Source organism: Leptonychotes weddellii, chromosome 7, assembly GCF_054177405.1.
Source record: "Leptonychotes weddellii isolate Sample4059 chromosome 7, ASM5417740v2, whole genome shotgun sequence".
Lineage (NCBI taxonomy): Eukaryota > Metazoa > Chordata > Mammalia > Carnivora > Phocidae > Leptonychotes > Leptonychotes weddellii.
In genome coordinates this window covers 63,194,618-63,207,606 of record NC_138375.1, presented here as the reverse complement: position 1 = coordinate 63,207,606, position 12,989 = coordinate 63,194,618, and the positions used below count along the sequence as shown (strand labels likewise).

Here is a 12,989-nt window from a genome sequence, read left to right as displayed (position 1 = left end):
ATTTATTTATTTATTTATTTAGAGAGCGCACGAGTGGGGGGAGGGGCAGAGGGAAAGGGAGAGAGAATCTCAAACAGACTCAGTGGAGCGTGGAGCCTGACACTGGGCTATATCCCATGAACCTGAGATCATGACCTGAGCTGAAACCAAGAGTTGGATGCTTCATTGACTGAGCCACCCAGGCATCCCCACAACAAGGTTTTAAAAGTGTAATATTAAAGCTTACTTAATTTTGAAGTGGGGAAGACCTTTCTAATGATAGACGGAAACTCTAAGAGTCAAGGGTAATTAAAAACTTCTGTAGGCCAATAAAAAAAATTAAATTAAAACAACAGTGGCATATCTTTGGTAAAAATTTAGAAGTGATGATGCCCTGTGTTAATACAGGTTAAGAGTGAAGACATCAAGAATAGGCTTTATTATATTGCTAGTTGAGAATATACTTGGAATAAACTTTCTCAAAGGAGATTTGGCAATGCTATCAAAAGCCTTACAATATGCATAGTCTTGGCCCCAGAAATTCAGAATAAGTATAGGCATGCAACAAAGAAATGATTACAAGAACATTCTTTATAGCACTATTTAAAATATTTAAAAATTATAAAAAATATAAATGTCCATCAGTAGGAGAACTGGGAAACTAATTATTAGAGGATATACTTACTGTAGAATTCTATGCTATTATTAACCCTAATGCTATAGAATAATATTTAAAGACACTTAAAATATTTTTACATATTTAATTATGTAATTACACAATTAAGAGGAAAGTTATTCTCAGAATATAGTAAACGAAAAGCAGAGAGTACAAATCAGTATATTTTCATTTTTTACAGTATTTGTTTTTGTTCTTATGCAAAAAACAGAATTGAAATTCAAGAGGGTTTATATTCTGAATTGTGATGTTATGGGCTGCATGTTTGTGTCCCCCCCAAGATGTATATGTTAAAGCCCTAACCTCCAATGTGATGGTATTTGGAGATGGGACATTGGAGTAATTGGGGCTTGATGAGGTCATTGTAAGAAGAGACACCAGAAAGCCTGTTCTCGCTCCATCATGCGAGGACACTGTGAGAAGAAGGCAGCCATCTAAACCAAGGGGAGAGGGCTGACCAGGAACCAAGTTGGTCAGCACCTTGATAATGGGATTTCTGGTCTCCAGAACTGTGAGAAAATAAATTTCTGTTGTTAACCCACCCAGTCTGTGGTATTTTGTTACAGCAGCCCAAGCAGACTAATAATACATAAGAGGTGATAAGATTTTCTTTTCTTCCTTTTCCTAATTATCTGTATTTCCAAATTTTTTTCCACTGAGCATACTATATTTGTAATTTTAAAAGGTATTGTAAAATATATTAAATAGGATTGGTGGAAATTTCCAACATACAGATTATTCAGAGAGAAACTCATCATTAGTAAAATCAGTTATTCAAACCTGATTTGTGATTACCTTGCCATATCTTCACTAAGTCTCTTCATACACTAATTATTTGGCCTACAATTAGATTTAACAAAACAGACTGAATCTTTTCTTAGCTATGAATGTCAAAGATTGATAAGGTTTCTAAATATACCACTGAAAAAATTTTATTTTCTTCCCAAATAACTACTCTACAGTTATTATTTGGGAACATTGACCATTTTAATCATTATATTTCCAATTAGAGTGAGTAATTAGCATTCTGTCTTGAATCACATGCCTAATAATGGTGCAATTCTTTATTTTCTTTGCATTACAAGGCATTTTCTAATTATCTTACCCATCCATCCTATTTTCCTCCTATGCCGTCAAATTTCTAAGAAACAATGGTACTCCTTTCTATTTTGTTACAATTATATATAACCAAAAACCAGAGGTGAGGTCATGAGTTCTTCCACTGTATCTAGTACACACATACATGCACACCTACACACACACACACACACACACACACACTCTCTCACCCACACTTCTATCAGTTTTATTTTTATCATCTCAATATCCCCTGCTAACACTGGGTATATGCTGGTATGCTGGGGAGGGGAGAAATGAAGGAAGTAGGGCTACATATTTGAAGAATGGCAAAATTTCTTTGTGGCAGCAAAGGGTTTGAAAAATCTTGGGATCTGAGGAATAAGGAGTCCATCTCCAGAGAGCTGAGAACTTGGCGGCAAGAAATTTCTCCTCTGGGACAAAAATCCACAATCAGTGTAGAGAGAACACTCAAAATGCTTAACCCTGTGATATACATTCATCACTTGAGCTACCTGACAGCTTTGAGCACTCTCCTTGCATTGCGATAATTTCCCACATTATATGTCTCACCTTCCCAAAGAGGAAGCCAAAAACTTGCAATCTCAGACTCCCTGAAGAAGGGGGCAGGCATGTGACCTAGCTTCCTCTAACCAGAGGAACTATCCTTTGGAGACAGATCTGGAGAGAGCATGTGAGGAAGCAGTTGCACCTCGGTTTGGGGGCAGGCCAGGTGGGGGAGGGATTCATTTCTTGCGGGCAGGGAATGGCAGTGCTTTTGGAATCCAGTTCTGAGCAGCACTGGTGCCAAGTGTCAGTGGTGTTTCTGCCAGAAAAGGAGTGGTTGACCATTGCTCATGGATGTTCAGATTTATTGTTGGATCCTCTGGTCCTGCCAGATATTCTGCAAACTGCCTAATATCCTTGCATCAATTCCTTTTCTGCTCAAATTTGCAGACGTGGATTCTGTAGATTGCAATTAAGCATTTTGCCCAATATATTATCCCAATCATAACACTCTCTCCCTCCTCAAAGCAAAACAAAACAAAACAAAGCCAAACCCTAGTAAAATTTCACTGTCCATTTTTTAATTACTACCAAGACCAACCAGATTTGTAGATATTCATTTGAAAATTTTAAATGTAAATCAGTGCTATTTATTTATTTACAGAGCTTTAGTAACTAAAAAAAAAAAAAAAGAAAGAAAGAAAAAAAGAAAAAACAAACCCAAAAAACAAGAAACAAAAACTCCAAAAAACTTTTTGGCCAAAGCCTCTTCTGTCTCTCTGCAGTGATCAGCAGCATTCTTTCTTCCTGTTGTCTTGATTCCAAGGATTCAAACAGAACCTGTGAAGTTGACAACTTCCTCCTTAACATATGTTTGATTTCTGCAAAACCTCTATTCATTTACTGGGTGCTTAACCAACCACTTATTTCCCTGAAATTCTACTTCATATTGCATGCAATGTTGACTATCACATGAAAAACCTAGGGATCAGCCCGTGAAAATCTTCACTGTAAACATAAACACCAGTAGGTGAGTGTTTTTACTAGGAGAAATGTGTATCCTGGGTGAAGGGCGAAAAGGACACAGTGGCAATCAACCAAAATACATTTCCACATGCAAGGGCTGTAATTAGTTAGAGACCACTGCATTCAACAATAGGTGAGCATCAGATTCAAGTGGCTGAAGTTAGATTTTTTCCCCAGCTTTACTGAGTTACATTTGGCATAAAACACTGCAAAAGTTTAAGGTGTACAACATATTGATTTAATAAACATTTATATTGCAAAATGTAAAATTGGAATTTAAAGAGATTGTGGGTACCTAGTAAGTATTTCATCATATGTTAGAGTAGTTATATCTCAAAAATAATTTTTATTTTCCACTTGGAATACTATACCACATAAACATTTATATTTTATGAGGGTTATTTTTAGCTAAAATTTATTGGACATTTAGTATCAGCCAGCACTAAGACTTTGTATCCTGTAACTCATTTATTCATCCTGACAGCATGAGGCAGATACTGTTAACCCTATTTTAGAGACAAAGTGATTCCCAGAGAGGTTAATTAATTATCCAAGGTAATACAACTACTAAATGACAGAGGCGGCACTCGTCTCTAGGTCTGTTAGACACCCAAACTTCCTATGCTGAATTATGAAGTCTATGCAGCAACACTGAAATATTGCTTTTGGCCTTATATTAAATGCCAAAAGAAGAGTAGAAGATTGTATACACGTTATGATGGAACAACGTGAAATGTTATACAAATATGGACAAAGGCTTGGAAGAAAGCATATGTCATTCATCGCTTGCTTTTGTGTCCAAGAAGCTAAGAGAATCAGGAAATACACCTTAAACAAACAAACAAACAAACAAAAAGATCGAGTGTGTGTATGGGTGTGTATGCACAATTTTTAATGGGAAAAGGAAAAGGGGTCAGGAAACTTGTACCCATTTACTAAACACGTAGAATACATAGCTTCAGATCTCACAGACTGTTTTCTATGCAGTTGGGTACTGGGATTACTGGAGTTTTGTTTTTCCCAGTATTTTTTCTCCAAAGTTCTTGAAAGCTGCTATATTGCTTTTATAATAAAAAGAGAGATAAGAATAAGCCATGCACAGAAGCAGAAAGGTTCAGGATTTCAGCCCCTGAGAAGCGCTGTTAGTAAAGGCTGAGGAAACCGGGGTCAGTCCCACCCCACTGCCTCCAGGTCAACTGCTAAACTGCCCTCAGCCAAAGCCAGGTTTGGATTGAGAGTCCATTAGGTCATTGAGCAAACAGCTTTAAAAGTTCGTGCTGTCTCATTGATAATCAGGGACCTGCAGGAAGGTAAACATGTCCATGTTCCAAGAAGAGAAACATGTTATCCTAGGATCCTAGGGATGAACCCTTCTACGATTGTTGAGAAATTGGCAGTGTTTTTAAAATCAGAGATTTTAAAAGAGATTGACAATCTCTTTACCTGTGGGGTTCCTCATGGTGCCTCACATCTAACAAACTGGCTTCCAGGACTAATGCATTACAAAGTTCTGCCACACGAACAGCAGCCTGTGCCCTCTTACTCTCTAATGGGTGAACAACAGAAAAAGAAATACACAGGTGAAATGTAAAGGCAGCTCAGAGAAGGGAGGGATGAAGGATCAGAGGAGACTCCCTGAAGTTAGGCCATGAGAGAGAATATGAACACCTGGGGAATGGGGTAAAGAAAGCTATTCTGAATGAAGAAAGAATAAACGGAGAGCAAAGACTCAGACAAAAGATAGTTCAAGGCAAGTGTTCCTCTGAAGCTTCGTCTATTGATGATAATCATAATTACCTGGAGTCTCAAAAAATGAGGATATTAGATGCCATATCGTCAGTTACAGATAGCTGATCCTTGCCTTCTAGTAGCTAATGCTCTTCAATAAACATAGTCAGGTCTACTTGGAAGAACGAACAGATATAAGCCTTAAAGTATTCATAATGCCTTAATAGGGTCAATGTTTTGGCTTGTGCTTTGAGAAAGGAAAACGGCGGCATCATTCAGTAGTTCAAGATAGTTTAGCTTGGAAGGAACAGAAAAATAGAGACAAACTGGATCACTGGCATCAACAGGCTAAGCGCATCCAGGAGTGGCCAGGGCTGAAGAACAGCTACCCACAAGGGGATATGGTATCCAGACTCCAAGATGCACCCAAGGCTCCCTGCCTTCTGCTGTTCACACTCTTGACATACTGTACAAGTGTTGGTCTGTGTGACCAATGAAACACCACAGAAGTAACAATATGTCACTTTTGAGATTAGGTTATAGAAGACAATGTAGCTTCTGCCTTGGTCTCTCTAGCTTTCTTGGATCACTTGTTTTGGGGAAAACCTGCTCACATATCATGAACCGTCCTTTGAAAAGATCCACATGGTGAGGACTGAAATGTGCTGACAGCCACATGAGTGAGCTTGGAAATGATTCTGCACCCCTGGTTAGCAGCCTGAATTTGTGGAGACCTCATGAGAGACCTTGCGCCAGAACCACAAAGCTAAGCTACTTCTGCATTCTTGGCCCTCAGAAATTATGGGATAATAAATTTTTGTCATCTAAAGGTGCTAAATTTGAGAATAATTTGTTACATAACAATATGTAACTAATACCAGAGGAATGGTGGACACCACAGGCTCCTACAGGGAGGACATTCACGGAAGTCATGTGATAGAGAGGAGCAGGCAAGGCCCCAGAGCGGAGCATAATTTAGGGAGTCAGTGGGAGCAGGGAGAAGTGTGGGACTGACAAATCTGGTTCTATAACCTCAAAGATGGCTTGTTAAATGGATGAACTTATGTGCCCTAACTTCCCTTACAAACCTCTTAACCAAAGACCTACTATGGATCTTCTACCAGATTTTAAGGAGTGTCAGTTTTCTGTTGTTTCAGACTCTCAATTATAAACCAAAAGTCAGGTGACCTCAGAGATTCATACCCTCGAATGCCTGTCCTTGGCAGCAGCACCCCTGGAAGCAGGTGTGTGAGTGGCTCTGAAGTGAATCCTGACTACTTTATCTGAGCACAACTAGAGGTTCTCACTGGTGATTCTGGAGTTCCTACAGGGACTCAGACCTCCTTTTCATACCTAACATGTAGAGTAGCTAACATTTTAAATGGCTGTGCTACTGACCCTCTGCTAAACATTTCATATGAATTTTGTTATTAATGTTTATGACAGTCTTGTTACATAGCATGGTAATTCTCATTTTAGACATGAGGAAGTGGAGGCAAGAAAGGTTATACATTGTCCAGGGCCATATGGTTCTTAAGTGGCAGAGTTAAGGCTAGATGTGATTGGTCAGGCTGATGTTATTGCGCATGATCTTAACTACCATGCTGTTGATGCCTGGAGGAAGATTTCGCCACCTGTAGATGTCCTGCTTTTAGATATGCAGCATGTTTTGGAAGATGTTTGATTCCTCACACAGAACCCCTCCTTCTTTCTGACTGATTGCAATATTCAAGCTAAGCAACCCAGAATTCACCTTTATCAAATCCACAGCTTAAAGCATTCTACTAAAAGAGAATGGTAAGTACTTCATTTAAAAAAAAAAAAAACATAAGTGGGGAGAAAAATGGCTTTCTTATCAATGTCTAAATTTCTTACACCTCATCTAAAATTACATACTATGCTGTACCTCTTCACGCTCTTTCCCACTGCTGTTGGCTTTATGATAGAATGCTTTAATTTGCTCCACATATAATATCTTTGCACCACTGTTTTCTGTAATTTATACCACATGCTGTCCACTTTCTTGTACTATTTTATTCAGGAAAGCACTTTGGAAATCAGTTTATATGAAAGATGTTATTTAAAATGAAGTTGTATTGCAAGATACATTATTATAATTTCCTTCTTGCTTTGGTCCTGCTTCATCTTACACAGTTGCCTGATGTTTGATGCAGTGCTGAAATCTAAATGGGAAGAGTGTTTGGAATTGATGCTCATGTATTACTTATTTAATCTGCTGCCAGAGTGATCCACTGTTGAGTTCTCTGTTTTCAATCTCTTCCGAGGCCTGCTCTAACATCCATCTTACTTGTTTCTTGGAGAAAATCTGTATTATGTATATTGTTATAAGTGCAGTATAAGTGGGCAAGTTATTTTGGTTTTTGGGATATGTCATAGGATACAACTTAACACTGAACAATTATGGGTAGTAGAAAAATTTGTCAGACCTCAATCATTCAGGGATAATTGCCTTAGGGCTCTGTTTCTGTTCTTTTTCCATTCTGTCCTTTTGTCTTTCATTCATTCCAATGTTTTACTTTAGCATTTTGAGAAATTAGACACAGAGGAAGAAAAATTGAACTGGTCACTTGAATGACTTTTTGGCAGCTCTTGATAAAGACACAGCACCAAAAAAAGAAAAGATTACTTTGAGGACAAATGTGAAGCTGGTGCCTGAAATTTGCATGCTTTCTTAGATTTGTAATTCTCTGGATTTGAGTATACATATTAATCATATTTCAGTTACTGAATAAATATTGCCTATTTTGCTAGGAGGGCTATGTTAATAGTGAATAACAATAAAGATAACAATAATGTTATTATTTACAAGAAAAAAGACATTCTAATGTCTCTTTGGTAGAAAAGAGATACGCTAATAAGGTGAACAGTGCACAAGATTTTTCTGGGTTATCATTCTTCTGTTCCCTTGCTCCAGTCTCTAAGTGTTTAAACCTACCCTGTGGTTTAAGGCTTAAGGCCCCCTCCCTGCTCTGACTCCTAGAGCACTTTGTGGTGCTTTTCTGGCAGTGGATGTTTATAGATTATGCCCAAACCACAGCATGCACTCTTTGAGGGTTGACAGAGGTTTTGGTGATCTTTTGTTCTTTCCACCCCACTTGTGGAAAGGAGGTGTCAGAAAGTACTTTAAAAACCAGATTTTATTTTTTATTCCAAATATTATACAATTTATTAATAAAATACTATTGACATGCAAATAACTATAGATTCTCCCAGTCAGTCCTTGAAGTCAGGCAAGATAGAACTGGAGGAGGTCTTAGACCTCCTCCAACCAAAACACAGATTTTCTGGTAAGGCAGTGGTTTAGAGGTCTTGGGTGGAGACCTGCATCTCACATTTATTGTCAGCATGATCTTGGGCAAGCCATCGACCAACTCTGATTTTAAATTTTCTCTACTAAAAAAAAAATAGAAATGTTTACCTTATACAGTTACTGTGAACATGAAATGAGGTGATGGATGCAGAGTGCTGTGTAAAAGTGGAAGCTCTCCATCAGTGTTAGTTCAAGAAACTAGTGCTTCAAGAAGGTAAGGGACCACTCCAGGGTGTATTTGCCAGTTGGTAGCAGAGCCAGGTTTCTTGAGGTGGTACAGCATAATTAAGTAAGAACTAAATGTGGAGTGAGAAGGAAGGTATATTTCAAGCAGATCGTAGTTTTGCTTGGAACGTCCCCAGAATATCCTTTCCCCTTTGGTTGATGCTAACTTGAAATATAACAATTGAAGTTGAGAGTTTTGAAAAATAAAACTGACATCCAGGTACTATTACTCTTTGGCCTCACTTGGTTCGCGATAGGTAGACTGGGGATGATAGCTTAGACAGAGCATTGTGTCTATCGAAGCAGGTAATGCATGTGGAGGTATTTTGGTAAACAGTAAGGAGCTATGTAAATGTCATTATTATGGCCTCCTGCTTCCTGCATATAACTTTATATTGCTTTTCTCACATCAGGAAGAAGAAAAATAATTCTCATGCAAATTGCACATTAAGTCACCAGAAGAGCCTCGTATAAAAGTTTTGGGGAAATAACATTGATTTTTTTTCCCCCAGCATGATGAGGCCATTAAATCTTCTTTTCATGATACCCATTTCATTTTTCAAAAATTCTTTATTTTATTCTTTTATTTTTCTCTCAAAGACCATTACTGTATGTTTGTTATTATGTTTTGGTCTTGTCCTGTCTCCTACTGTTAATCATTTTTTCTGTTTCTTGTCATTAATCTGTACCATATACTCTTTTTTTATCCTACCACTTGAGCAACTCTTTCCCTCCCTCCACACCCACCAAACTTGCGGTGTCTTATAAATAAGTGCTCTGAATGAAGACAAATTCTTTCAGGACTTCTTCAGTTGCCCTTTGGGAAAATGGCTGAGATTCTGAAACTTGTGTTTCTCTTTAAGAGAATTATAATAAAAGAAAACTGTCCGGGATCGTAACTCTTACTCCTCCCCAATTTATGGAGCTCCCTCTGCAGAAGGAAAGAATCCATAAAGAATCTCAAATAAACACCTAATAAAAGAAATTTAGCTCACATTAAAATACTAGAATACCAGATGGTGGAGTTTAAGTATTATTCAACTACTGTTTATCCTACCCAGTGCTCATTTTAAATTCAACATTTTTGAGAATTATTCATGGAGCCACGGTTGTATTTCATGCAGATAACAAGGCTTAGTTTGGAGTGAATTACCAGAATGCACCCATAATTTCCATACTTCCTTGGTTATTGTTAATTTGGATTGCAACTATTAGTTAAAGTTGAGAGGCTTTCGAAAGCAAATTGACAACAAGCTATCGTGGACAATAATTTGTTCAGCAATCTGCGGGGAGGGCAAATCATTAAATTTTACAGGGTGGAGGAACTCACCAAAGAATGTGATGTTCCATCTGCCAAAGCTGAAAAACACAACTGTTTGATGAGTGTGTTTCTTCCTCTGTAGCAGCCTGCCCACTGAGCAGGCAATTATTCTTGCTTTTATCTAATGGCTGTGGTGTAACTTTTAAGTGAAAGTAAAATGCAATTTCATCTTCCAACACCTCCCCATGTGAATGGATAAAAGATCAACAGAGCTGTCTCTAACACAGCACACCTCCCTGTGTAAAGTCAAAGGGCCCTATGAATTGATCACTAGGACACACATGACAAGTGTAGATTACTGGACACCTCCCATGTCTGGTTCCCACCATACATTTGTATTTTGTTCACCTTGTGTTAGGGAAAATGACAAGCTTTCCTCCTCCAAGTCATTAAAAAAAATATTAGGATACCTTTTAAAAGAACAACATCCATTCCAATGCTAAAAGCTCATGCTTTGACAGCTTGAAGAGTTTCCATCCCACATTTAAAATTAATCTTTGAACAAAAAAAGTTAAATTCAATATGACACATCCCCAATGCCTAAAAAAGCTTTTACATGGGAAAACAGGGCTTAAAAATCTCTTTCTAATTTTATCATTGAATTTTCCAAGTTTTGAGATCAACTGAAATTGAAGGGACTTTGCTAACAGTCATCCTACACGTCATCATTACTGCTCCCTATTGTTGAGCACTTACTATGTGCTAGCACACTATGCTGGGAGCTTCACACCTGTGGTCTCATTTAACTCCTACAATGAACCTGCAAGGGATTCTCATTTCATAAATGAGGAATTCCAACTTGACATTGTCTGATTTCAGGGCTCATCCTTTGATCTATAACAGCATACTTCCTCCTTGAGGATAGTAGACATGAAATTATATATGAAAGTTAATATTTACATTTTCTTTTCTTTTTTATTTTTTAAGAGATTTTATTTATTTGAGAGAGAGAGAGAGCAAGCACAAGCGGTGGGGAGGGGCAGAGAGAGAGGGAGAAGCAGGCTCCCCACTGAACAGGGAGCCCAATATGGGGTTCAATCTCAGGACCCTGAGATCATGACCTGAGCCGAAGGCAGACACTTAACTGACTGAGCCACCCAGGCGCCCCAGTACTTACATTTTAAAAGTGACATCACAGAGAGGAAAGCACACTTTATTTTTTAAAAAGCTTAATGGCAAGTTTACCTTGGGTGCATTTTTATGCCAAACCCCACTCCTGTACCATTTGCGACACTATGGGGAACATGTAAATAGTAACACACTCCCATGGAAAAGCATATACTTTATGCCTTCATTGAATGGCTCTTTACGTTCTCTCTAAGCATAAAGTTATTCATTTGTAAGAGGAATGATTATAGTACCTACATCATGTTGGGAGGTAATTCTCTATGAGTGTCTTGCGTTTCTGTGGGACCTGCCAGCAGAGGCACTGACTGCCTTTGTCCTGGCCTGTTTGTTCAAGGATGTCTGTACAGGAAACAGCCTCAGAAGACAGGGACAGTGTCTCCCTCAGAAGCAAAGAGTGGCACGATTGCTGTTTATTTTGAAATACTCAGTTTCCCTGGGGCGCCTGGGTGGCCTTAACTCAGTCAGTTAAGCGGCTGCCTTCGGCTCAGGTCGTGATCCCAGGGTCCTGGGATCGAGCCCCGCATCGGGCTCCCTGCTCGGCGGGGAGTCTGCTTCTCCCTCTCCCTCTGCCTCTCCACACTGCTCCTACTCTCTCTCTCTCTGTATCTCTCTGTCTCAAATGAATAAATTAAAAAAAAAATTGAAATACTCAGTTTCTCTAAATTCAGAGTTCCTCTCCTATAATGCAACCCACTGTGTGTGCATGTGTCACCTGACTTTCTTTCTGTTGCCCTGTGGGCTTACAGAATTGGCCCAAGAAAATGCTGATATTCTGGTTTCTGCTCCTTCTGTGGGTGATACTTGGGTCTTCATCTCTGACCCAAGAATCTTATGTCTTCTGCCAGCATCCACAAAACTGTGGCAGGCCATCTTGTTAGCTTGCAAGCAGAGTGACATCTCAAACCCTTCATAATGCTTGATACCTCATAGAGCTGTGACAATTAAATGAGGCAATAGGTGTAGAAAACTTGGTGACTGGCACATAGAAAGTATTAAATACATATTGGGTATTGATGGTATTATTGACTCAGAAGAAAACAGCACATCATTGGCTCATTAATAATTTAGGTATTTTGATATTTTATATGAATTAGTTTCAAATTGCTTTTTTATGTGATAAGCTAATAGTAACATTCTTTTATATATGCTATAGTTAACTCAGTTGGGACTCTTGGAGGGTCAAGTCAATTCTGCAAAGATAGGGTTGATGGATTTTTTGCCTCTAAAGGCTAGGGCAGTTGGTACAGAAATAACTGTGAAGGAATATTTTCCTACACTAAAAAGTATAACTTAAATATAGGTCTCACAATATTATAATTGAACATTGGGAGGAAAAAAACAAACCAATCATACAAATGGCATTTAATAGTCTACCAAAGTTTAATGACTCAAAAACCCCAAAGCCCATGGTTCTTTATGTACATGATCTGAGGAACCCTGAAAATATGATTTTTAAACATCTGTGAACCATATAACTTACTGGTGCAAAAATGAGTTAAGAAATACAAATGAGGGGCACCTGGGTGACTCAGTCACTTAAGTGACCAACTCTTGATTTCGGTTCAGGTCGTGGTCTCAGGGTCATGAGATCAAGACCTGCATTGGTTCTGCGCTGGGCATGGAGCCTGCTTAGGATTCTCTCTCCCTCTCCCTCTGTCCCTTTCCCCCTAAAAAAAGAAAGAAATACAAATGATAATGTAGCTCTGATAACTTTGAAATCCGTCTGGAATTCCTTCTGTTTCTCTTCACAATTGATCTCTTTATTTTAGCTCTGCCCTTGAATTACTGAAAAAAGGAAGGTTTTGTTTTGTTTTTTAGTACTAATGACAAATTGTTTCACTCCTTATGACCCTTTCATGGTGCATCTGGTTTTACATGTTATATCTTTAGCAGTTTGAAGATTCTCTACTTTACGATTACCCTAACAGCCACCAATTACTTATGACTTTTGTTGTCACTGGTAGAGTTCTTCTATCTGTGGGTTACATTTA

At 38.4% G+C, this 12,989-nt stretch overlaps 1 long non-coding RNA gene across 1 annotated transcript in view; it reads right to left on the bottom strand.

The window, feature by feature from the left end:
• Positions 1–2,765: 2,765 nt before the first annotated feature.
• Positions 2,766–12,989, bottom strand: part of LOC145722630 (uncharacterized) — a 172,449-nt gene continuing 162,225 nt past the window's right edge. Inside the window, exon 4 of the long non-coding RNA XR_014147025.1 lies at positions 2,766–4,811. This is a non-coding gene — a long non-coding RNA (uncharacterized LOC145722630). The remainder of the gene's footprint in view (positions 4,812–12,989) is intronic.